Source organism: Sminthopsis crassicaudata, chromosome 3, assembly GCF_048593235.1.
Source record: "Sminthopsis crassicaudata isolate SCR6 chromosome 3, ASM4859323v1, whole genome shotgun sequence".
NCBI classification, from domain to species: Eukaryota; Metazoa; Chordata; class Mammalia; order Dasyuromorphia; family Dasyuridae; genus Sminthopsis; species Sminthopsis crassicaudata.
In genome coordinates this window covers 464,578,972-464,606,920 of record NC_133619.1, presented here as the reverse complement: position 1 = coordinate 464,606,920, position 27,949 = coordinate 464,578,972, and the positions used below count along the sequence as shown (strand labels likewise).

Below are 27,949 nucleotides of genomic sequence, written 5' to 3'. Positions count from 1 at the left end.
TGATTGGATGTGCCAAATGAGGGAAAAGAAATAATCAAAGATAATCCCAATTCAATTAAACATTAATTAAATTTGGAGTTCTAAGGAACTAATATCCAGGTAGCGAGGTATTTTGAAATGTGATTTGGAAGCTCAAGGGGTGGAGGTAGGGAAGAGAAGAGGGTGGGTAGAAATGTGCTTTTATATTATGATCACTAAGTGCCTAGCAATGTGCTATGCCAAGCCTGGAAATTCAGATTGGGTAGTTTTCTGCAAAGAAATGGTCATGGCATAAATTATAAAAAGATCAAAAAGGATGAGAACTAAGGAAAAAACCTGAGGCTTTGGATTTGGCAATTGTCATTGATTTCTCTTGAGAAATTATTTTCTGTAGTATGGTAGAAATAGTAACTAGATTTTAGAATAAACAAATCAGTACAAAACAAAGAAAATAAGACAAAAACTCTTGTAGATGATTATACATGCTGCTGTAACTTTTTTGTTGGCTGATTATAGATATCATTTATTTCACATTTCTTTAAGAGCAAAGTAGTAAATTCCTTCCTTCAATTAGAAGAAGTAAGTCATAGAAGTGTTCATTTGCTGCAGGTAGAGATGTAGCTCTAGGATCCAATATCTACATTACAAGCTCTTTTCTTTTTCTTTCTATTTCCTGTTCTTCAGGTAAGACTCAAATGAGAAGTCATCTTCTCTGCTCTCCACTATCATTTGTTGTAAATTTGCATCATAAACATTCTGATGAAGGAACAGTACAAAAAAAAGTACGAACAAACCAGTACAAAACAAAGAAAACAAGACAAAAACTCTTGTAGATGATTATACATGCTGCTGTAACTTTTTTGTTGGCTGATTATAGACAAGTTATTTAATGTTCATTTTTTCTGTTTATCATAATCTTTGTTAACAAAGTTGTATATATAGATAGATAGATAGATATAGTTAGCTACACATATCTATATACATACACACATGTATATATGCAGTATTCTCCTGGAGACCCTCTTTTATGGAGAAAGAACTTCAAGTTATTCTAGAATCCAGCAACCCTCCCTTTAATGAACTTTCAACTCAATGACCTATGCAGGTCTCACAATAAGAAAAAACTTTTTGAGTTATTAGACAACTCAGAAACTGCTCCCTATTGTTACACCCTCATTTTTCCCATAGGCTTATTCAATTGGTCTGGACTTTTAGTTTCATCCAGGGATTAAGACTTTTCCAAGTCCAGAAAAAAACAGAAATAATTAGAGTTGAACCTTGCCTCTGAATGTGCAGTCCATATGACTTGATCAGTGAAGGGTAAAATAAAGGTTTGTTCTCATTATTCCCTCTCAGTTTGAATGTTCACATATCCCTATTTAATCAGTTCATTGATTTGCTCTAACTCCTTTACTATATCCAGGAATACCTTGAGTACTACATTATTGTTGCTCCATTATGTATGGGATGTTCAGGGAGGACTAGTACCTCTGGCGTGCGGGCTTGCTGAGCCCTTTTCAGTCCTGCTCATCTACCCAATTCTCACCTGTGGCTCCAAGAAGCTATAGCAAATGCATTAGTCACACTCCCAGTTGAGGGCAACCAACAAGCCTCAAATTCATCAGTGAATTAAGGGAATATCTGTCCCAAGAATGTGAAGACTTCTCCCTGTGGAATGAGTGGATGAGAACAATTTGTTCCAGTGACCATGAAGGTGACTGAAATAGATGCTGTGGAGTTCTTAGAGCTTGGTCAGACATCTAAGACTCCAAGGTCACCCACTGCATCCCAAGCCAACACTGGTGCTGATTTTTTTCTTGCCACTGAACTTCAATGATGCTGGAAAAGAGAATGGAGGCTGACAATTTGTTGCAATTCCCTCCTCACTTAAATTCAATTCACACTCAAATCAAAACATTACCCTATGAGGTCATTGATCCTCTTCAAAAAGGGATAATAAACAACATTGTTCTCCATAGTTGCTAGCTTGAATTCCATAGCATCCATTTAGCCTATGAATTTCATGATTATAAATATCTAAGATAGAAATTGAATAGATTAATACCATATGAATTTCAAATGAAACATTTGGCTTGTGATTAGAAGAATAAAACAGACTATTACAAGGAAAATATCTTGGGAATAGGAGGGGTGGAACTACTTCAAGTATTGTAACTATAAGCATGATTATAAAATAGCAAAAAAAAATGTAAGTTTGTGTCCACTCTCCAGAGTGAGCCAAGGATTCATTTTAGTCAGGTCCTAAACCACAGCACAAGGCTGACTTCTCTAGTTATTCCCTGGAATACTTCTTACCATCTGATCATCTGAGCTAACCTAGATGACAATGAATCATAAAGGTCTAAATCTGCCTTAGCCCCTAGAACTATTCTGTGAATTTGAAGTGAGAAGATCATTCAACTATTGTTCAGACATTTGCCTGTTGATTATTTACAGGCAACAAAAGAGAATTAAAATAAAGTCATAGAAGATAGATTCAGACCTGTATGGAACCTGAGAGATCATGTTGTCCGAACCCTTTGCTTTATAGATGAGGAAACAAGCTCAGAAAAGTTCAGTGTCATGTTCAAACTAACACAGGTAATAAATGGCAAAATTCAGATTTGAACCCTTTTCCTCGGACTTCAAAGGTTATCTCTTATCATTTCAATGTGTTTCTATTCTAATAGCACTTTGCTGTATTTAAAAAGAACAAAAAAAGTCAGTGAGTCCAAATTATTGCCAAAAATTCATCATCAAAGGAACCCCATACCCTGTGTTTAGATGTTAATTAGGGAGGAGAAGAAGTAGCTCAACATTTTGATACATATGTTTTAGAATGAAATGTATTCTATGATTAAGAGCATGAGAATGTTTCTTAGGTTTCAGGTAGTTAAATTTCATTTAATCACCAAGGAGATTCTCTTTTTTTCAGCACAACGATGCTAAGAATAGAATGATTCTACACCCCATCAAGCTTTCATCTCATTTCTTTCCTCCCTTTCACCAAAATTCCTTGAATAAGTATTCTATACCTAATGCCTCAACTTCCTCATTACCTTAGACTTTAGGAAACAAGCATACATTAAGTGCCTATTATGTTCTAAGCATTATATTAAGCTCTTAATCAATAAAAACTCCTTCTTTACTGCTTGCAAACATGCCCATGTCTTCCCTGTCTTGAAAAAAACCCTCACTGGATATTTCATTATTGAATTATCCTACATCTCGCCTGCTTTTGTAACTAAATTTCTCAGAAAGATACCTCCATTTTCTCTCCCCTCACTTTCTTAACTGTCTGCAAAGGCCTTTTCTCATTTTTCATTCTCCTTGACCTCTCTATAGACTTTGATGATATGGATCACGCTCTCCTCTTTGAAACTCTTTTCTCTTCTAGTTTGCTTATCTATTTGGTTTCTTTTTCTCTGTCTTGTTTCTGGCTCTTCTTACAGATCACTCCCACTAACTAGGTATTCTTCAGGGTTCTTTCCTGGGACATCTTCTTTTCTCCTTCTATACTGATGACCTCATCATTTCCCATGATTTAATTACCATTTCTATGCTGATGATTTTCAAATCTGCCAACCCAGCTCCAACCTCTCTGCTGACCTTCAATCTCATATTTCCAAATGCCTTTCAGTACCTCAAACTGGTTGTACAATAGATATATTAAACTCAATATGTACAAAACAGAATTTCCTCTTTTCCTACCTGTTACTATAGAGGCAATGTCATTTGTCCAGTATTTGATGCTTACTACTGAGGAATCATCCTGTACTCCATAATACCTCTCACATCTCACATCCAACCTGTTGTCAAGGCCTGTTAATTTCACCTCTGTATGATCTTTCCATTATGCTCCCTTCACTCTTATGACATAGCCACCACTTTGGTGAAGGTCCTCATCATTTCACACCTGGGCTACTGCAATAGGATGTTTATGGATGTCTACTTCAAGGGTCTTCCCAGTCCAATTCTTTGTCTATTCAGCCACCAAAATGATTTTCCTAAAGTACAGATAAAATCATGTTATTGTCTTACTCAATGAACTCCCTATCTATTCTTGGGTCAAATATAAATACTCTGTTTGACATTCAAAGCTCTACATAACCTAAACCTTTCCTACCTCTTCAGTTTTCTTACATCTTATTTTTTACTATGTACTCTTTGATCTAGTTACACAGGAATCTTTACTGTTCCATGAACAAAGAAACTTGTGGATCCAGGCATTTTCTCTGGCTGTTTCCCTCCTCAACTTTGACCTCCTTGACTTCCTTTAAATTCCAATTAAAATCCTGTCTTTTATAAGAAGGTTTCCCCAATCCCTCATGATCCTAGTGTCTTATCTGTGCTATTTCCTATTTTCTTGTATTTAGCATGCTTTGTATTCATTTGTTTGTATGTTCTCTCTCCCATTAGATTATAAGTTCCTTGAAGAAAGTGACTGTCTTTTGCCTCTTTTTATATATTTAGAGCTCAGCACTGTGCCTGGCACATACTAGGTATATAATAAATGTTTATTGATTGATTAATGTTATTTCATTTAATCCTCACTGATGCCTAGAGATGAGTATCATTGTTATCCTCATTTTACTGCTGGGGAAACTGAAGTAGACAAAGTTTGAGTTACCTTGGGTCAAACTAGAGCCAAATTCAAATCCAGGTATTCCTGACTCCAAGCCTAGCACTTAGCATTGAGCCACTTAGCTGCCTCAACGATTTTCCCCCAAAGAAGTATAGAAAGAACAGTAATCTTGGCATTAGAAGATGTGAATTCCAGTCCTACTTAAGGAGTTTAATTAAATTCTTAGTTTCTCAGTTCCTTCATCTATAAAATAAATATATAATATACATAGTATATAGGTGCCTAAGTGAAATAATGGAGAAGGGGGGAGAGGGAAAGAGAGAGGGAGAGGGAGACGGAGACAGAGAGACAGAGACAGAGACAGAGACAGACACAAACAGAGACAAAGAAGGAAGAGAGAGGGGGGAAAGGGCTTGAAATTAAGAAGAGTTGAGTTTAAATCCTGCTTAAAACTATTTAGCAAGTCAGTTAACCTCTTTGAGTCTCAGTTCTTTTTTAATAAAAAAATGAAGAAGTTGAACTTAAATGACTGCTCAGGTCTCTTCTATGTTTAAATTTATGTTCTCTGTTTTATGATCCTATATAAGGAGATATATGTATATATATATATATATATATATATATATATATATATATATATATATATATGTGTGTGTGTGTGTGTGTGTGTGTGTATATATACATATATATATATATACACATGTATAAGTTTAAATATAAGGCTATACAAAATAAAATGGTTTGTTTGTACTTTTTTTGTATTATTCCTTTATCAGAATGTTTGTTGATGCAAATTTATAACAAATGATAGTGGGGAGCAGAGAAGATGACTTCTGATTTGAGTCTTATAGGAAGAACAGGAAACATAAAGAAAAAGAAAAGAGCTGGTAATGTAGATATTGGATCCTAGAGCTACATCTCTACCTAGAGCAAATGAACACTTCTATGACTTACTTCTTCAAATTAAAGGAAGGAATTTTCTACTTTGCTCTTAAAGAAATGTGAAATAAATGATATCAGCAGTTTTCCAGCTAGGAACTTATTTAAATGATGTAGTTGTATTTCCTCTTAGTAATATCCTAGAAAAAGTCTTATTGATTTGCACCTGAAATTTTCATCATCTACCTTCATAAGAAAAGTCTTCTTTAACTATTTTCTGGAAGATCTTGAATTCCTTATTCATGGGAGGTATGGGAGAATACTTTAAACTTCATGTGAGAAAAGTTTCTAAACAGAGATGTGAATATGATTTTATGAGGATAGCTGAACTCCTATCACTCCCTGACAAACTCATAGTGAACTCCAAAGGATTCCATTTTATGGAAAGTTGTCAAGCAAAATTATGAACTCAAAACTACTCAGTGGTTTTTATTTTTTCTTTTGATTTCATTTCCTTCTCTTGGTGGTTTACTTTCCAACTATGGACATTTTTATTCTTCTGTATTCTCATACTTTTTCTTCTATTCTCTAAATCAAACTTTAATCTCATGTAAATTTACATGCACAGGTATAAGTGGCTAATAAAGGCCAAATGTTTTATTCTTTTCAGGGCTTTTTTATTTTAAAGGAGGGGCAACATTTTAAATCAAATAAGTGAGCTTCAAATGATAGAATTTTCTTTACTAGTAATTTAGGTGCTGAAGTATTTGAGGAAGAGGAAAGCTTCTTTGGAGCTCGTAAAAATAGTATTTTTCCAAAAGGAGATTGAAAAAGTTGATTTTAGTCAGAAGCTATATAATTCCACTCTGAATTCTGTTCCTCATTATCTAGGAATTTTGGAAAATCACTCAACTTTTCTGAACCTCAATTTTTTCATGTAGAAAATAAAGGGAGGTGGATTTAATGGCAACTAATATTACTTAAAACTCTGAATCTATGATCTCTTGACTATATACTTCATACACTCACAGGATAAATTCTCTTCTAAAGTAGTTGCAATGCCCATTAAATCATTGTATCTTTGACATACCTCAGAAAGGGACTATAAAAGAGAAATGGCTGTGATGAGATTTTATCTGAAGCTACTCAGGCTGTCTTTATTGGTTACGGACCCATCCTGATACTACCCCACAAGAAGGAGAACTTTCATTTGGACTATCCAGAGACAGTAGTTCACAATGAAATGGACTGAGTTGTTTTTCAGTCATTTTCAATTGTATCTGACTCTTTGTGACCGCATTTGGGGTTTTCTTGGCAAAGATACTGGAATGGTTTGCCATTTCCTCCTCCAGCTCATTTTTATAGATGAGAGAACTTTGGCAAAAAGGATTAAGTGACTTGCCTAGGGTCATCCTAAGCAAGTACCTATTTGTCTCTTAAAGTATTCTTGAACTATAAACAGATTTAGCCAAATCAAACAATCCTCTGCTAGAAACAAACCATCTTAACATGGAGATCACAAGGAATTTACAGGCATTGCAGGACAATCTGAAATGTGTCCTCCTTTCTTTTACCCTTTTCAGTTTTTCCTTAGCTATCTTTTAAAAGTGTTTATGCTTAGCTTTAAAGACTATAATCTAATCCATCCTTAATCATTACCTTCTTCCTACCATTCCCTTTTATGAACCATCTTTTTCAAACAATCTAGTCTATACTGGCTTCTTCGCATGTTCTGGACTTGTGCCTTAATCATATAATTTCTCTTTTGTAGAATGCTCTCTTTTGCCCAATTTTTTATTTCTATCCATTCTTCAAAGGTCCCTCTCTCTTAAATTCTGCTTCTTCCTGCTTCTGCTTATGATTTTTTTTTCCTTTCTAATACTTTTATGTATAGTCATACTATTTAGCATTTAATTATTCTGTTTCTAATGCATTTTATTTACCTAATAAGACAGCAAGTGCCTTGAAGGCAGTACTATATCAAATGCTTTCTCTGTATCTCCAGGTAAAGCCTAGCACAGTATAAGGTTCACAATGGGTCCTCAATATGCATTTTTTGGTTTATGAATAATTTGCTTCATACTGCTCTCTCAAATGTCATTGGAGAGTATGCATTAGAGTATAGTGGAAGAAGACATGCCCATAATATCTTTGTACAAAAAATGGAGTTTATCATGAATTTTGGCAATATATTTAGATTTAAAGGTACCATTAATTCCTAGGTAACCTGAGGGAAAAAATGCTTGAGTATCCTATTTCATTATGATAGGTATCTGTGAATAAAAATTCCAACTATTTATTATTTTCATGCTAAAAATAATTCTCTTCCTTCTTTCCTTCTCTCCATTTCTTCCTTCTTTCCTTGCACCAGAATAAAATAAAGATCATATTACCTGATTTCTCACTGGAGCCCTTCAATGCAACTGTCTATCTACTTTAGATATAGATTGTCAGAATCCATTTGTAGTCTCAGCACTAAAATTTAAAAATAAATGAAGAGGTATGGTTCTTGTGGACTATTCTGTAAAGCTCATCTCTGTTTTATTGCTTCTTATGCCTTCATTCCCTGGGCAAATGCAGATGTAATTGATTCTACTCATGACTCTTAAAAGAAGGATAAATTCTTTTAGGGCTCCTTCCCTCTCATCCTTCCATACAGCAGAGGTAAATCAATGGTAGTTTATGTTCCTTGACAGATTGATGTAGTGTTGCCCAATGTAGAAACAAAGGTTCCTTTAATCAACCACCCAAATAAATGCAACTGCAGTTAGGAACAGAAGTGATTTCTCTCCTAAATCCCTAAGACACAAGAATCAAAAGAAAAATAAACCCTACATCAGAACCATTGAACCTATATTTCTGACTTTATGTATCCAAAGAGATTTAAGATATATTATAATTCATAGGGCTTCTACAAGAAGTGAGCCTAAAGTTGACATGTTTGCCTATAAAGATAAATACGATCAAGAAGTCTCTGTTGTCCTTGCTTATCAAGAAAGTGAATAATAAAGAAGGCTGTCAAATGAAAGCAAAAGATGACAATTATTGACAGCAGAGGCAATAGCTTGACTTTTTAATAGAATCCTAGAAAAGGATGTCCATTTACCCTTGCCTCCAAGCAAGCTCACTGAAACAATCATAAAGTGAAGAATTACTCTCCTATTTTTAAAGCATTTTGAGGATACCATCCTCCAGAATCACCATTTTCAGAATTCCATTCAGTGATTGACTCAATTCATTACTGGAAAGACCTTGCATGACAAATTACTCCTCAATGTACCTATGCTAATAGAAGAAGAAACGATGCTGAGAATACTAAACAATGAATAAAAAGAGTATTTTATCTTGTCCTAGGCTATTCTAGGATCTACAAAGACCTATAGTGTCTCGGGAAAAAAGTTTTCTAAGTGCTATTAATAACATGCTCAAACAATCAAGGAAATATAGTATGAGAAAGAGCAACACCTTTAAAATAAGAACTGGATTTCATTCCCATCTCCTCTATTTCCTATTTGTAGACAAGTAGCTTCATCTCTTTGGGCTTTTCTTCTCACTGAAGAAGCTGGACAAGAAGATTTATTTACAAAGTTCTTTATATTTCCAAATCTTATGATCCTGTTATTTTGAAGCATATTGTACTTGTGTTTTATAAAAAGAAACTAGAAGAGAATTATCCCTTCAAAAGAATTTATGAAGAGCACATTTAATTATCCTTTACAATAAATCTCATATTGCAATTAAAATCTTATTTCAGAGGTGTGTAGATGTCTTTGTATCTTAAAAGGTTATGCCAGCTGAGCATAGACTGACAGATTCTATCACTATGGGACTGCTCTGACATCTGAGGACCAGTATAGTTAAGTTTAAAAAAAAACTTATCAGCATAGTGGTAAAGTTTTTATTCATGGCAACTTACTAAGGTTGCATTCCAATGTGATAGATAGGTTATGAACTGAGTCAATGTAGGTAATATCCACACCAGTGAAATCATAGAAATCTTCAACTTTGCTTAATCAAATGCTAACATGGAGATAGCAACATAATTCTAAAACAAAAACAGGATTAAAAATAAAAGGAATTAAATTTTCAGCAGAAGGGAAAGTCCTTACCAATTAAAATAGCTATTGATATCCTAGAACAAGATATTTTCGAAATATGTGAGATTTTATCTCAAGAAGTTTATTTGCAATTTGAGTTCTCTCATAATGGGATACCAGAAAAGCTATACTCAAGTTCAAGGTATTTGTTTGTCAATGCTCATTAGTTATATTTACTTTTACCAATCAGCAAGAGGAAATAGTAATTTAAAACAAATCACATTTCATAAATTAGATATGGATCCACACTTAACACCATATATGAAGATAAGATCAAAATGGGTCCATGATTTAGGCATAAAGAATGAGATAATAAATAGATTAGAGGAACAGAGAATAATCTACCTCTCAGACCTGTGGAAGAGGAAGGAATTTATGATCAGAGGAGAATTAGAGATCATTGTTGATCACAAAATAGAAGATTTTGATTACATCAAACTAAAAAGTTTCTGTACAAACAATACTAATGCAAACAAGATTAGAAGGGAAGTAACAAATTGGGAAAATATTTTTACAGTTAAAGGTTCTGGTAAAGGTCTCATTTCCAAAATATATAGAGAACTGATCCTGATTTATAGGAAACCAAACCATTCTCCAATTGATAAATGGTCAAGGGATATGAACAGACAATTCTCAGATGATGAAATTGAAACTATTTCCACTCATATGAAAGAGTGTTCCAAATCACTACTGATCAGAGAAATTCAAATTAAGACAACTCTGAGATACCACTATACACCTGTCAGATTGGCTAAGATGACAGGAACAAATAATGATGAATGTTGGAGGGGATGTGGGAAAACTGGGACACTGATACATTGTTGGTGGAGTTGTGAAAGAATCCAGCCATTCTGGAGAGCAATTTGGAACTATGCCCAAAAAGTTATCAAACTGTGCGTACCCTTTGACCCAGCATTGCTGTTATTAGGATTATATCCCAAAGAAATACTAAAGAGGGGAAAGGGACCTGTATGTGCCAAAATGTTTCTGGCAGCTCTTTTTGTTGTAGCTAGAAACTGGAAGATGAATGGATGTCCATCAATTGGAGAATGGTTGGGTAAATTATGGTATATGAAGGTTATGGAATATTATTGCTCTGTAAGAAATGACCAGCAGGAGGAATACAGAGAGGCTTGAGAGACTTACATCAACTGATGCTGAGTGAAATGAGCAGAACCAGAAGATCACTATACACTTCAACAACAATACTGTATGAGGATGTATTCTGATGGAAGTGGAAATCTTCAACATAAAGAAGATCCAACTCACTTCCAGTTGGTCAATGATGGACAGAAATAACTACACCCAGAGAAGGAACACTGGGAAGTGAATGTAAATTGTTAGCACAAATGTCTATCTACCCAGGTTACTTATACCTTCGGAAGCTAATAATTAATGTGCAACAAGAAAATGGTATTTACACACATATATTGTATCTAGGTTATATTGTAACACATGTAAAATGTATGGGATTACCTGTCATGGGGGGGAGGGAGTGGAGGGAGGGAGGGGATAATTTGGAAAAATGAATTAAAAAAAAAACAAAAAAAACAAATCACATTTAATCAAACAGAGTAGCAAATAATTTGATTAGAAAAGATCCCAACATATATACAAACACACATATACATGCATACATCCATCAAGTACATTGAACCTTCCCCTAAACTTAAAGTGACACAAAATATACTCTTAATTGAGAGAAGATACAGCAAAAGTATAGAGGAAGGAATTTATCCATATAAATCATCTGATAGCTTCCAATTCAATTTAATACAACAATAAGAACCTACTATGTGCAAGGTAATGTACTAAGCATTTGCATATATGAAGACAAATTAAAAAACAACCAACCAACCAATACAGTCTTGTTGCCCTCCATTCAGTCTAATAAACATTGAATGAGTACAGTATCGGGGGTTGCAGTAAAAAGAATAAAATGAAAATAAATCCTAATCTCAAGGATCTTGTATGTTGTAAAGGCCCAAGGGGGCGGGGGGATGGTGGAGGGGAGAGACAAAAAAACATGTGAATAAGTAAATAAATGAATACAAAATTATTTTGAAAAGCTAAAAATATTAACAATGTAGTATTACTTTATTTCTCATATGAAGGCCTGAACCATTTGGCTACAGGCAACTTTTCTAGGCTACTTCTGTAGCCAAATGGTTCAGGCCTTCATATGAGAAATAAAGTAATTTTATTTTATTATGGAGGCTTCAAAGAACTACTAACAGCTCTTGAATGACATAATCAGTGCTTTAGGAAAAGTATTTTGTTAATTGTGTGGGAGATGGTTAGAGAGAGAAGAGACTGGACTCTACTAAGTCAAGTAGGAGGTTGTTTCTTTCTAGAGTTGATGCAAGCCTGAACAAGAATGTTGACCATCTGAGTAGAGAGAAATTTATGGCTATAGGAAATAATATAGGGATAGACTTTCTGATATTGATTAGATATGAGAGGTATAGAGAAAAAAACAAAAGTGACTCCAAGTTTGCAAATTTGAGTAAATAGGACATGGTGGTATCTTAAAATAAAGAGGGAATATAGGAGAAGTAGATTCAGGGGATAGAGAAAGATGAATTCTATTTTGGATATGTTGAATTCTAAATTCCTTTAGAACATCCAGTTATAGATATCTACCAGACAGTGAGTGGTGATAAGTGTTTGGAACTCAGAAGAAAGATTCCAATTGAATATATATATATATATATATATATATATATATATATATGGTAGTTGTCCATGAAGAGATGATCATTAACTTATGGTAGCTGATGTCAGTAAGACAAAAAGTTTAGAGAGAGAATTGGAAAGGCCCCAGGACAGACTCCTAGAAAGTACATATGAGTTGGAGGTGGGACATGAATGATTTTCTTGCAAAGGATATCTTCAAGAATCAATCAGTTGAACTGGAGAAGAACCAAGAAAGACCACTGTCAAGAAAGGTGAAAGAAGAGAGGAAAGTGTCCAGAAAAATAGGCAATAGTCAAGTAATGCCAAAAGTTTTAGAGAGATCAGGAAGAATGAGGACAGAGAAAATACTATGAGATTTATCACTTTAGAGATCAGTTGTTAACCTTGCAAAGTTTCAATTGAACCATTAAGATCAGAAATCAAACTACAAGAGGTAAAGAAGTGATTTGGAGAAAAAAAAAAAAAAGATTGGTTGAAGAAGAGAGCTATTGGTTCTTCTTAGGAATTTGGCTGTGAAAGGTGGGAAAAATATAGGAGGATATTACTCTTTTAAGTGTACTTGTTAACTAGTTCAAGATAATTTGTGTAGGAATGGAATAGGTCTGAGCATCTCTACTTACTGTCTCTCCTATTCAATCCTGTATACATAGATATTACCTCTGCACATACCTCTTCTGTCCTTTTGATTAATGGAAGATAAGACCTGGACTCAAATATTGGGAAGGCAAAGATCCAACACCCTCCCCCAGAGGTTAAGATGTGAGAACAGGAATTTATGTTCCGGGATACAGACCACAATGATCTTGCTTACACCAGTGTGCATTTGAGATGGCAGAAGAGAATATACTGTCACTGACCTAGTGTTTATTCAGAGTCAGGATAGCCATCTCTTCCTCTAGTTTTTTCCCCAGACACAGTCTTATGTGGGAGGGAGTAGGAGTTTATAGCATTCACACTACTGATGCCAATAAGATGCCCCTTCACATCCAATGTTTTTTTTGGGGAATGAAACAGTTACCAAGTGGATCAGGTCTTGGATTAGCAGCATGACACACTACTAAAGATTATTCTTATTTAATACTCCTCACATAGTCCCAGATGCCCGGCTTATTCAGCTCTAAGGTTTAAAAATTTGAAGCTGTCTTCCTTTCCTCTAGACATGTTTGCCTTCTTGAATTGTGCTTTGGTTTGAGGTACCCAGGGTATTAGAACTACCGCAACTCAAAAGAAGATGAGTGGTTCTGATCTCAGTGAAGGGGCAATGGTGGATAAATTATCCACTTTTGCTGGAAGATCAAAAACAGTCTTGGTGATTATGCCTTCTCATCACTCTACCCTTAAGAGATATTTAGCTAGTCCCCAAGCAACTTGTGGCATCTTTTAAATTTCTAGGAAAAAGTTTTATTTGCTCAAGTCTAGGTATTTGATCATGGGCTCAAGTTCAGGAAGCACAAAGCAGTCAAGATTCATACAGAATTAACTAATTAAAGATGAATAGAATAGTCAAATCTCACGTCTACAAGAGCTTACTCTGCTACTTTCTTTTAGAATGCCAGAATATATCTCTTAGGAAAATGATCCCTTTCTCTCTCCCTAAACTTCTAAAAAGCAAAATACTAACCAAACAGCAGTAATAACAATAACAAAACAGACACATGTGTTTTTCTTGAGGGACATGAGCTATTATCTTGCTAAAGGGTGTGTGTGTGTGTGTGTGTGTGTGTGTGTGTGTGTGTGTGTGTACATGTGTTCAGGAGTTTTGATAGCACATTGAAAAAAAAAAACACCTGTATTATTCAATTCAGGATCTATGCTTACTTCTTCTAATTTGGCTTTCCAAAAACAATATCACAACAGAATTTAAATTCCTAATATGTGTGTGTACACCATTAGGCTAAGCTTCATTGCATTTTGATTTTTTTTCTAGAACAACCTATTTATAAACTTTTAAAATAAAATATCAGGTTATTGGATGTAGCAGAGACAAATGACATCGTATCGAGTGATATATATATGTATATATATATGTATATGTATATATATATATATATATATATATATATATATATATATATATATATATATATACACACACACACACACACATAATCAGCCTTCTTGTACATAAGAGATCTAGATTGCATCCAAATGATTTTTTTATTCTGGATATCCTGGTACTTCTAAGCCACATCATTTTACCTTTAGAGGTTGGCAGGAGTAAATTTCCATGGTCTTGATAAAGTAATGTAGTACTTAATGGAAAGGGTGTTAGACTTGGAATCAGGAGAAGTCTAAGGTCAAATCTTTCCTCCAACAATTATTTACTATATGACAATGAACAAATCACCTAAATTCTCTGGCTCAGTTCCTTGCCTGTAATTCTTTTAGTATATGTTTAATTTTTAAAAATTTAACATTTAATTTTCCCTAAATTATAGTAAAATCAATTTTAATATTTGTTTTGAAAATGTTTTTGTGTTCCAAATTGTCTCCCTTTCTCCTTTTCTCCCCCTTCTCTTCACTGATCCTACTCCTCCCTCATGTACACACACTGAAAAAGCAAGAAATTTGGTTATTATATTCATTAGAAAGTTCTGAGGATCAGATGTGATAATGTGTATAAAAGACTTTGTACACCTTAAAGTATTATACAGGGTATCCTCAAAATTGTAATACAGTTTTAATCTATTAAAGCCTAAAACTTCCTGGCACTAAGACTTTTGGGACATCCAAGTTAACCTCTGCTAACTTCTATTATTATTATTACTACTGCTAGCATTACTTGTGTTACCTGTACATTGAGCAAGTCTTTAGTTTCTTTAGACCTTAGCTTTTTTTCTTTTAAAATAAAGAGTTTAAATCAGATGATCCTAATATTATTTCTGCTAATTTATAATCCTATGATCTTAAAGAAACTGAGTTTGCACTATTACCTAGGGGAAAGACAGAATAATTTCAAGTCTAACTTCCAGCTTTGATCATACAATATTAACAACAATGATAATAGTTGACATTGATGTAATCCTTTAAGGTTTGCAGAGCACTTCACAAACATCATCTCATCTAAATCATAGAACCAGGCAAGATGGTTTATCTAACCCAAGAGAAGAAATTCAATCTGCTGAAGTCCTGAGCATGAGAAGAATTTAGTTACAAAGAGATTCTCATGTCTAAGATGAACTCTACACTGTAATGAGATTGATACGTTTTTTATCACTGTATGTGATATTTCATCTCCTTTCTCCATGTCATTGCATGAGCTGTGCCTCATGTTCAAAATGTCCTCTCCTCACCTCTGCCTCTTAGAACTATTATCTTCAAGACTTATCTCATATGTCATCACTTTTTCTGATTTCCCCCTGTTGTTAATGCTCATCCTCTAATTTAGTTGGGTTTTCATAGACATTGTTTTGGATTCAGAAGAGGTGATCAAACTCTCCTGTCATCTTTCATAAACATTCAGCAACAAACAAGTGCTTTTTTGCCATTTATATTAATTAATGGTAATATTAAAGAACTGAGACAGCCTATACACAAAATGCGTTTTTCTCTGTGTGCATATATGTATATGTATGTATGCATATGTATACATATATATGCATGTATTTGTATATGTATGCACACACAAAGACACACATATATGTATATATGAATCCAAACACTGAAGGATATTTGGAGTTACAAAAAATTGAGACATCGATAATGAGTCTAATGGCAATGCTGATGATTCTTTTTGCATCCTTATGTGGAAACTTGGGCTCTCCAAGTCCTATACTGGCCAATGACTCAGAGAGGAATCCAGACTTTGGCAAACACAAAAAAGTGGTCCCAGGATATAGGATAACTGTGCCAAAATGGCTTCCCAATTTTCCTCATAAAGAGAAAAAAAGTCTACCTCTGATGTAGGCTACTGATTCTTCATCACTTTTTTTTTTTATATTTTTAGATCTCATTATTTTAATTGGTAGGGAGGTAAGGTATATTTGTTGCTTCTATTCTTAAATCTATTCTTTGGGTCTTTTAGCATTATGGTTGGTTGAGGAACTAAAGAAAGAAAGAAGGGAAACAGAGAGCATCTGGCTTATTTGTTGGCCTTGGTTGAGAGGTATCATTTGTATAAGCTTAGAGGCAAGTGTAGCAAATAGAAATTTTATATCTCTATCTATCTATCTATCTATCTATCTATCTATTTACATATACATATCAAAAATACACATGCATGTATGTCTGTATATATACACATATTTATATATTTTATACAATTTGCTTTATATTTATTTTTATATATTTTATATTTGCTTACCTGTGTTCATACTCTCTAGCAATAACCTTCCCCCAATCCATAGAATATCAGCTTCTTCTTTTTCTTCTTCTTCTTCTTCTTTTGCTGAGGTAATTGGGGTTAAGTGACTTACCTAAGGTCACACAGCTAGGACGTATTAAGTGTCTGAGGTTAGATATGAACTCAGGTCCTCTTGACTTTAGGGCTGGTGCTCTAACCATTATGCCACCTAGCTGCCCCTTCTAACTATTAAGTACTAAATGTATGTTGAATTGAATTGAGTTGAGTTGAAGTGAATTGAATCTGCTTGGCTTAAAGGTGGGTTGACTCCTCCATCTACTCCTAATTTCCTAGTGTTCTCAAATCAAATAAGATAATGGATTTTAGGTGCTTTGGAAATCTTAAAGCATTAGATAGTTGTTAGTTATTATTGTTGTTTTTAATAACAATAACAATTATTATTATTCGACTCAGCCTTTCTAATTTTACATTTAGAAATTTAGATGTCCATATTACAAGGCTTGAGAAAACATGTACTTTTAAAAAGAGGGCCTTCTATGAAACATGACACCACAATAGAACATAGGATGACAAATCTAGCTTCAGAGATTAGATATTTTGGAGCAGGGGCCTTTCTAAGCCCCTTAAATCACAACATGTAGCCATAGTAGTCATTTACTCTTTAGTCACTCAACAGGTTGCTATGGATAAGTTAAAAGTTCACATTTTTGCTAATACAGTAATAGTCTTGAACTTGCAGGCTCTTTAGGTGGATCTAAGTGGAAAAAAAAATATGAAAATTTGCTGCAATAATGTTGAAAATCCCTCCAGGGAGTGTGAGTTTTGATTATCTACAATTAATCTGAGTATTTGTCTGAACAAAAGCTCAAAAATTCTTTCAGAAGTGAAAAAAAGAGTGGGTGAAGTGAATGAAGTGATGATGCTAAAGATACCTAAAATACACTCACTGAAAATAGAGAAATTTACTATGTTAAGGCTCAAACTAGTTTTGTTAGAATTTTTTTTAATTTTTGATGATTAAGATCCCTTACTCATGTAAAGACCAGCTAGTTCCTATTGTAGCTCCTAGATAGCTCATAAGGACAGTTTCCAGAAAAAGGATTTGGTTGCTTTGCATTTTTAGTTTTATCATTAAAAACTCCCTATCACATAAATTTAATTAAGAATCTATTTAGCAAAATATATGTGAGATGATTTCCATATACAGGATGACTATCCCCCTTCAAATCAGTCAATCAGTAAGCATCTTTTTTTTAGAAAGAGATAGCATTTGAAACTGAATTTTAGAGTAACCTAGATTCCAAAGGGAGGAAGAAGGGAGAGAAAGCATCCCAAGCATATAGAATGAGGATGGTATGCCAGATAAGAGGAACAGCAAGTAAATTGGTTAGACTCTAGTATAAAGGGGAGGAATATGTAGAAAGATAGATTGAAGCAAGACTGCAAGTGCTATAAATATCTAGCTAAGCTTCTTGAACAGGGGAATGACATGTTTAATCTGAGGAAGAGAGAAGTTTACAGATTTGTAAAAGATGAATCAGAGAACGGGATAGAGGAATTCAAAGGGACTGGATGAGGAAGACCAGTTAGAAAGCAATTACAATAGATCAAGGGATTATAAGAGGCTATTGTGAATAGAGAGAAGGATAAGTATTAAGGAGGTAGAATTGACAAGATTTATCATCTGATTGGAAATGGTTGGATGTTAGTGAGAGTGAAGAGAGGGGGAACGGTTCTTAGGTTATGAACTTGGATGACTGGGTAAAATAGTAGTGCATTTGACAGGAATGGGGAAATTAGAAGGAAGAATAAATGGCATAAAGAGTTTGTTCTGGACACACTGAATTTGAAGCTTCAATAGAACATCAAGATGGGAGATTTCAAGCAAGTAGTTGGAGATGAAGGATTGGAAGTCAAGAGAGAGATGAGGACTGGACACATTGATTTTGGAGTCATCTGCATATTGATTATATTTGAATTTTTAAGAAATGATATCATTGACAAAGAGTATAGAGAAAAGAAGACCCAGAAAGAGTTATGTATAATCCTGCAAAGGAGACTGAAGTATTGGTCAGATAAGCAAGAAGAATATCATGACAAAGTATTGTCATGAAAATCCAGAGAGGAGAGAGTATCTAGTCAGAGGGGATGGTCAACTGGGTCAAACACTACCCAGAGATCTAGAAGGATAAGGATTGAAAAAAAAAAAAAGGTTGTTAAATTTAAGAATAAAGGGATCATCCGTAGTCTTAGAGAGGGCAATTTCATCTGAATGGTGGGTGTGGAAGTCAGATTTCAAGTTATTGAGTAGTGAGAGGGAAGTGAGAAAATAGTGACAAAGAGTTTAATTGTGAAAGATATGGGAGAAGATATATGGGACCAAAGCTTTAAGGGATAAAAGAATGTAAAGTGCAGGTAAATGCTTTGGAATGAGATTTAATGCTTTGATATTGGGAATGATGGAAGAATGCCTTAAAATAATTATTTTTAATTTTCTAATCCAATTCTGTAGCTACATTTTTGCTCTCAAAATAGATGACAGAAAGGCAAAATAGCTTTGAAGCTGACCAGTACTTTAAGCCTTGCCATTTCATTGTAATTTCATTGATACATGGGGGCACCAAAAAGGTTATTTATTCCAGACACATCTCACCATCCAATATAGATGAGTATTGAATCTGTACTTGCAGACCTCTAGGGATCGAGATTCCATAATCTCCCACTCTACCCTGTTCCAGACTTAAATCACCCCTTCTGGGCTTTCAAAAGTCATAAACTGAAAACTTTCATTTTCTCTTGAAATCATCCTGTTCCAGATTGCTATAACATTTTCCCCCAAATGGGGGGGGGGGGAATTAACTCTAACCTCTCCCAGAAATGGGGATTAAGTCCACAATAGATGACAGCATCAGTATTCAGTTCATCCTTGGCTAGTTCATATTTATCCAAATAAACTCAATGAAGTCATTGTTTGCTTTTAGAAAAAAAGTATGGTATTAGGTGAAGTACTCATGTGTTTTCTTGAAATAGCAGAGTGAAATTCAATATTTTTATTCCTTAGCAGATAACAACTTTGTTTAGAAGGTAGATAGGAATAATTTCCTATTTTTTACAAATATTTTAAGAAGTTGCTTGTGAATCTGATTTTTTTTAACCTGAATGAAATTTTTAAATTTTAAAAGGAATATAGTAGGTTGTTATAGAAATACATTTTTAGTTAATCCTTTAGCTAATTCTTACAAACTTGTTTATAAATTGAGCAATAATTCATTCATTTATAAATATGTATTTTTAATACGGGTTTTCCTAAAATGAGATGATTGTATTTAGTACTTAGTCAGAGACATGGATATGTAAAGAAATGCTGCTTCCTTTGGTATAAGGAATTACTGGTAGAAGGACTTCCTCCACCAACTGAAAGCAACATGTCTATGACAATAAGTCTTGGGGAGTTGCTTTCATTATGGAAAAGCTAATGGATTTGTCCAGAATCAAGCACAAAGTTATTAAATATTAGAGGCAGAATTTGAAACTAGGCCTTTATAACTCTGTGCTGAGAAATATAGCCATTACACTATGCTGTCTTTACTACTTTTGATTTCTTGTTTACTGGATGTTAGGATTACTAAGTGAGAACTGAGGTTGTCTGGACAGTGACAAGGTGAGAATTCAGGTTTTCTGGACAATTACAAGGTGAGAACTCAGGTTGACTCGATAGAGGGGGCAAGCTCATTGGCTGGGGTGGTTCTTCCCAGAAGCCCTTGCATTATCCCACGCCCATTCTCTGGGAGAATAAAAGAGAGGACTCTCAGAGAAAGAAGAAGACTCTCTGCATTACATCAGGCCTGACGGGGCTCTCTGCAGGAAGGGAAGTCACTTCTAAGGACAAGAGTTAACAGCAACTGCCTGGAGACAACGGTTCACTACAGGAAGAAGAATCTGTCTGAGAGATTTGAGTAGACACAGCAGATCTCTTCCCAGAGAGCGATCCAACAGCTTCTGGAGACGACAGCTCGTTACAATTGGCGCCCAACGTGGGGCAAGGACTTTTGCTTATCCTGACAAGAGGAGCTAGACCAGACCTTCGCAATTTGGCGCCTGAACAGGGACAGACACAGTCCTGATTCCAGTGGAAAAGCTTCCGATCTAGATCTCAGTCTCTCTGACCCAGAACCGTGAGTAACGAGGAAACTTTGTTAAAGATTAAGTGAGCGTGCTAATAGATAAATAAGGAACTTAACTTGTTAAGGGCTAAACCAGGAATCTCTTATAGCTGAAATGGGGCAGATGTTAGCTATATTCAATCCCTGGACCTCAGCCGACTCAACCCCAGCCCCAGAAGCAACCTCAGCTCCATTCAGGAGTGGTACTATAGAGAGTATAATCAAGATAATTGAGGAGCAGAGTTTACTTGTAACCTGGGTACAGATTGCTAAACTCTTGGCTGCATTAAGACGCACATCCCCTTGGTTCTTAGAGGAAGAAAAGATAGATGTAGATAAATGGAAGCTAGTGGGATATGAAATGAAAGAATTTCAAGCAAAAAATGGGCCTCGTTCAATTTCTGCAGAAGTATTTTATATCTACAACATAGTTCAATTAGCCTTAAACTATCAAGCAAGTTGTAGGAGAAGGAAAAGTTCTAAAAATGAACAGAGGAGGAAGTGTGAGGAAAAAAGGAAAGATCAAGATCTTTCCCTAGAGCAAGAGGATTTAAATGAGGAATTATGGTATGATTCTCTTGAAGAAGCTTCAACCCTGCCTAGAGAACAGATTATTGACAGGCCCACATCAACCCCACCTTCAGAGATGGAGGAAGAAAGAGGGGAAGAGGCAGAAACACAAACAGAATTGCCTGTGAAGAAGCCTAAGCCTATGACAAGATTAGAAAAAGCATTGGTTAAAGCTAAGAGAGAAGGACAGGATATAAGTGATTTTATACATGCATATCCTGTGATTGAAAATACTGACTCTGTAGGTAAAAAAAGGAGAAGATATGCACCTTTAGATTTGAATACAATTAAGGATTTGAAAAAAGGTTGTACCCTTTATGGGGCTACATCAGCTTATGTCAAAATGTTACTGGATGGTTTGTCTTATGAAGTCCTAACCCCGAATGATTGGAAATCCATAGCAAGGACATGTCTGGAACCTGGAGAAAATTTATTATGGCTTGCGGAATTTCATGAATTATGTAAAATTCAAGTCAGATGCAATTTGGAAATAGGAGTTAACACACAATTCACTTTTGAGCACTTAGCTGGTGAAGGTCAGTATGGAGAGAATTCGGAACAGATTAATTATACCATGACAATATATGAGCAAATTGCTAAGGCTGCAATAAAAGCTTGGGGTGTCCTTCCTGGACAGAAAGATCGTGGAGAGGCTTTCACTAAAATACAGCAAGGTCCCAATGAACCTTTTGCAGATTTTGTGGGACGTTTGCAAACTGCTGTCAAAAGAACTATTGGAGAAAATGCAGCTACAGAAATAATGACCAGACATCTGGCTAAGGAAAATGCCAATGAGATTTGCAAAAGAATTATATGGGGATTAGACAAAGATGCTCCTTTAGAGGAGATCATAAGACGCTGTGCTACAGTGGGAACAAATGCTTTTTACACCCGGACAATGATGAATGTGGAAAGACAGGGTCCCTCATGGCAAGGGCCTTCTAGAGAAACTCGGCGATGTTTTCAATGTGGAAAAATTGGGCATCTAAGAGCTCAGTGTAGATATGGAGATACAGTGAGAAGACAGGGTGAGAGAAGACCTAAAACTCCATGTCCAAAATGTCACAAGGGCCTCCACTGGGCCTCCGAATGTAGATTGACACAGGGAAATGACAGGTGGGGCCCAGCTTCAGCCCCCCAAGTGGGGCATGATGGCAGCCGAGGTTACATCCAGAGAATTTTAAGACACGATCAATCAGCCAAAAGGCAATCAGATGGAAGAAAGGGATTGAAATTAGGAAAAATAGAGTTGTGTGCAGTAGAGACTACCGAGATACTCCCTGGAGAAGTGAAATCTGTTCCTGTTGAGCCTATGGATCCTTTGCCTCCAGGCACAGTAGGCTTGACCATTTCACCTTCCGAGAGTGCCTACAAAACAGTGTCCATCCATACACTGATGTGGGAGACTGGAGAACGTGTATCTAATATCCCAGTCACTAACACAGGCAGACAACGTGTGATTTATCAACCAGGAGAAGTAGTAGCAGCAGGCTTATTGTTACGGACCCCTAATAAGCAACCTAGTGATAGTCGCCTAGATTTTGACTCCAATGAACAAAATCCAGGAATATATTGGACAGCAGCTGTGACAGCTGACCGACCTATGCTTACTATTTATATAAACGGAATACCATTTGAAGGATTGGTAGACACGGGTGCAGATCGTACAGTTATTAGAGGTGCCAATTGGCCCGGTCACTGGCCAAAGATTAAAGCAGACACCTATATGTCTGGTGTGGGAGGATCAATAGCAGCAGAAGTTAGTGCTAGGCCTTTGAGATGGGTATTTGAAGGAGAAACAGGAGCTTTTACTCCTTTTGTGGTTGAAAAAATCCCCATCAATCTGTGGGGAAGAGACATTTTACAGCAGATAGGATTACAAATAAGCACTTCGGCTTTTTAGGCAGGGCTGCTGTTGAAGGCCTACCTGCACTTTCACCAGTTCCTATTCAGTGGAAGACTGATTCACCAGTGTGGGTAGAACAGTGGCCCTTAAGAAGTGATAAAATTCAGGCCTTATTAGACATAGTGCAAGAACAACTTGACCAAGGACACTTGCGGCCTTCTCTAAGTCCTTGGAATTCCCCAGTATTTGTGGTGAAAAAGAAATCTGGAAAATGGAGGATGATAACTGATCTAAGAAGAGTAAATGAACAGATGGAAACTATGGGAACTCTTCAGCCTGGACTTCCATCTCCTACTCAGTTGCCAAGAGAATGGCCTCTATGGGTTATAGACATTAAGGATTGTTTCTATTCTATTCCTCTAGATAAGGAGGATATGAAAAGATTTGCTTTTTCAGTGCCTAGTGTTAATTTGGCTGAGCCTTATAAAAGATATGAATGGACAGTTTTGCCACAGGGAATGAAAAACAGCCCTACTATGTGCCAAATGTATGTTGCAGCTGCTCTTGCTCCAGTAAGAAAAGCCTTTCCAAAAGTAATATTGTTACATTATATGGATGATATTTTGGGATGTGCACCTGAGGAACAAATGTTAGAGGCATGTCTACAAAGGACCATGGAAACATTAAAGTACTACAAACTGCATATAGCTACAGAAAAAATTCAAAGACATGCTCCTTTTCAATATTTAGGATATGAAGTATATCCTAAGACACTCACAGTACAAAAGCTTTCTTTAAGAACAGAGAAGTTGAACACCTTAAATGACTTTCAAAAATTAATAGGAGATGTCCAATGGATGCGTCCAGTGTTAGGCTTAACTACCAATCAACTACAACCTCTCTATGACATTTTAAGGGGAGACAGTGCTTTAAATTCACCACGCCAGCTTACAAAAGAAGCACAAAAGGCTTTGAGAGAAGTTGAACTGGCTTTATCCAATGTGGTTGAAAGAGTCACTCAAAAACCCTTGGAAATATCAGTTTTTGCTACAAAAGAGGCACCCACAGCAGTCCTTCATCAAGGAGACAGAGTGATTGAGTGGGTGAACCTCCCAGCACAACCAGAACAAAGCCTTACACCTTACCCAGTGCTTGTGGCTAGGATTTTATTAAAGGCTATTAAGAGAGTAACACAATTATCTGGGATAAGTCCTGAAAAAATATACACATTCTATACTAACGCACAGATTAATGTATGCTGTGAGAACATCCCAGAATGGCAAATTTTATTGGCCACCGCTCCAAATTTTGCACATGGATCTCCATTAAAGATTACCCGGCTACTACATAATTGGCGATGGATTTTTGAAGAAAAGGTTTCTAAGGTTCCTCTTAAAGGACCAACAATCTTTACAGATGCCTCCAAAGAAAATATTTGTGCCATATACTCTCATGATTTAACCATAAAGAGAGTAATCAGGACTCCTTTTCAATCCACTCAACAGAATGAATTATTTGCTATCATGCTAGCTCTCACTTATTACCCAGGAGACGTAAATATAATTACTGATTCAGCCTATTCAGTAGGTGTAGTACAAAGAATTGTCACAGCCCAAATAAAATTTGCAGCCTCCAATATTTATCAGCTCTTTAAGGAACTTCAAGAGCAAGTGAGAAAACATCCAGGCAAGATTTATATCTTGCATGTCCACTCACATAGTGGACTTCCAGGTCCCATTTTTGATGGAAATTCAAAGGCAGATAGCCTTCTAACCATGTTAGCCAGTAGTCCTTTATTTCAGGAAGCACAAGAATCTCATTCTAAATATCATCAGGCTGCTCGAGCTTTACGTTTACAATTTGGAATCACAAGAGAGGAAGCTAGGAGCATAGTAAAAAGCTGTACAGCTTGTCTTCCTTTCCATGCTCCTACACTCCCTCCAGGGAAGAATCCTCGTGGTTTGAGACCCAATGAAATCTGGCAAATGGATGTGACCCATTATAAATCTTTTGGTCGTCTATCTTTTATTCATGTCGTGGTAGACACCTTTTCAGGATTCACATTTGCAATGCCAGCAGCAAAAGAGACAGCCCGAGTGGTCACTGAATTCCTTATACAAGCTTTTGCAATTATGGGTGTGCCACAAGCAATAAAAACAGACAATGGACCTGCATATACGTCCAAACATTTTACACACTTTTGTGCACAGTATAAGATTTTATATACCACGGGCATACCCTTTAATCCTCAAGGGCAGGCAATAGTAGAGAGAAGAAACAGAGATATTAAGACACTCCTCCAAAAACAAAAGAAAGGGGGAGCCACAGGTAGCCCTAGGGAACTTCTAAATTTAGTTCTCTATACCATTAATTTTCTAATTTTTGACAAAGATGCACTGGCTCCAGCAGACAGATTTTATAACCCACCAGAAGGGCAGTGTCCAGTGAGAGCATCTCCACTGTCCTTAGATAATTGCCAGGTGATGTGGAGAGATCCAGAAAGTGGTGAATGGAAGGGACCAGATAGGTTAACTGCCTGGGGGAGAGGGTTTGCTTGTATTTCTTCAGCAGGAGAAGGAATCAGATGGGTGCCAACGAGTCATATTCGCCTTGTCCATCAGAGAGAGACAGAAAAAGAGAAAGACCTCAAAATAAAGGAGAAGATCTAAGAAACATCTGACACTGAAAGAGCATGGATAATAAGAAGACTGTTAAAGAACTTTAAAACCAGCAGGAATCATTGGACTTCCTCACACAAGATGAGACTAATGGACAATGGACTTATGGACATTTATAAATTTTCAATTTATGATTATGTTATATACTTCTAGCATGTGTTATGTTACTATGTTACTATATGCTTATGTAATTTATGTAATTATCTGTAATACTTCCCATATTGATGGATTTATGTTTCAAGGTCATGACTGTCCTATGTTCTAAATCAAAAGAAAGGGGGAGATGTTAGGATTACTAAGTGAGAACTGAGGTTGTCTGGACAGTGACAAGGTGAGAATTCAGGTTTTCTGGACAATTACAAGGTGAGAACTCAGGTTGACTCGATAGAGGGGGCAAGCTCATTGGCTGGGGTGGTTCTTCCCAGAAGCCCTTGCATTATCCCACGCCCATTCTCTGGGAGAATAAAAGAGAGGACTCTCAGAGAAAGAAGAAGACTCTCTGCATTACATCAGGCCTGACGGGGCTCTCTGCAGGAAGGGAAGTCACTTCTAAGGACAAGAGTTAACAGCAACTGCCTGGAGACAACGGTTCACTACAGGAAGAAGAATCTGTCTGAGAGATTTGAGTAGACACAGCAGATCTCTTCCCAGAGAGCGATCCAACAGCTTCTGGAGACGACAGCTCGTTACAACTGGAGCTGTGATTTCATTTATGGAGAGAATTCTTAATGAGGATACTACTTGTGCAGGCTGGTATCTGTTCTGCAACTAAAAATCTTTAAGAGTTTTCTGGTGCAGAGGGGTTAAGTGATCACCCAGAAGCACTAGTCAATATGTGTTAGAAGCAGGACTGGTCTTCCTGATTCTGAGACCAGCTTTCTCTATACTATGTTATGGCTACTTCCTTAGATTAGATAATGAAGTGTTTTGTTGTTTTTTTAAAGCTGTTATTTTCCAATAACCTGACTCTCATCAAAAGTCTGTTCTTTTACACTCTCCCCCCCCCCAGAAAACAGTAATTACTGAGGGAAAGAGAGTCTCACTGATTTTAATAATTAAAGAAAAAGAAACCAAGCCCATATGTTCTAGAAATAAAACAAAGTAAAATACAGCAAGCTTAATCAGAACTAGAAAGATAGCAACTCATAATGTTGGATGTAATTGACACTTCAAATAGAATAGAATAGCAGCAAAGTTCCCTAATCCCTGAAAAATGAAGTTTGTTATGATAGCCAGACATTAAGATATAAAAATATTAGAAGTCAGAGAAACAGAGACATCCCCATTATTAGATAATAGAGAAAAACTGTTCTAGAAAAATAGTAATCATTAAGTTGCTGTGTATAAAGTAATCAATCAAGGCTTGGTTAGATAATAAAACAAATGCCTGAAATACAGTGCTTTACAATAATTTTATTTTAAAGGTAGGAAAATTTTGCCTTTCTCTGACATCCTCAGATAAATATTAAATATGTTGGAGCTAGTCTCATGCCCAACAAAAGAAGACATCATGAAGTGAAAACCTCTCTGAAATTTGTTATATACATATGGAAATATTTAGATATATATGTATATATACATGCATACACATATGCACATACACATACACATGCATGTAAGCAAGATCATATATGCATTATTTGTGTATATGTCCCTATTGCAAAATCAGAAATACTCTGCTGGGAAAATCCACCTTCATTCCTAATTAGGACTACTGAAAATTAAATATGCTTCCCTATTGAGATGGGCTATATAATAAGAACTAAACTCTGCAAATACTAGTCTTCTTATGGTTGAAAGATGCATACACTATTATGTACCCTCCTTGGGCTCTGGTTGTAAATAAGGCGATAGTTGATGCTGGTCTTGGCACAAATAGGTGTGAATCTTCTAAAAGAAGGTCATATTTAGGTCAAATCTAGTGTAATTTTCACAAGAAAGGAAAGTAGAGAACAATACCATTAGGAAGTCTGAAAAATAACTGGTGAGGATGCTTACATTCTATGGCAAGTAACTCTAAAAGCCAAATGGTGAAGCAATTGTGGTTTGGAATAAGTTCAGTTAAATGACAATTAAGAAAAAGAAATGGGAAGGTTTGGAAAAGATAAATTTAGTGCTGGGAAATGACAGGACATGGAAATGCATGTGTTAT

The 27,949-nt window shown here is 35.9% G+C and overlaps 1 long non-coding RNA gene across 2 annotated transcripts; it reads right to left on the bottom strand.

Annotated features, from left to right (window-relative positions):
• Window positions 1–474: 474 nt before the first annotated feature.
• LOC141559686 (uncharacterized) lies at window positions 475–3,791 on the bottom strand. Of its 2 annotated transcripts, XR_012487523.1 has the most exons (3): window positions 3,691–3,775; window positions 1,526–1,647; window positions 475–735 (listed from the first exon to the last, which is right to left on the bottom strand). It is a non-coding gene; the product is annotated as an uncharacterized LOC141559686 (long non-coding RNA). The 2 variants fall into 2 exon arrangements; XR_012487522.1 differs by lacking the exon at window positions 1,526–1,647 and having other exon boundaries at window positions 3,691–3,791.
• Between the last annotated feature and the right edge of the window lie 24,158 nt (window positions 3,792–27,949).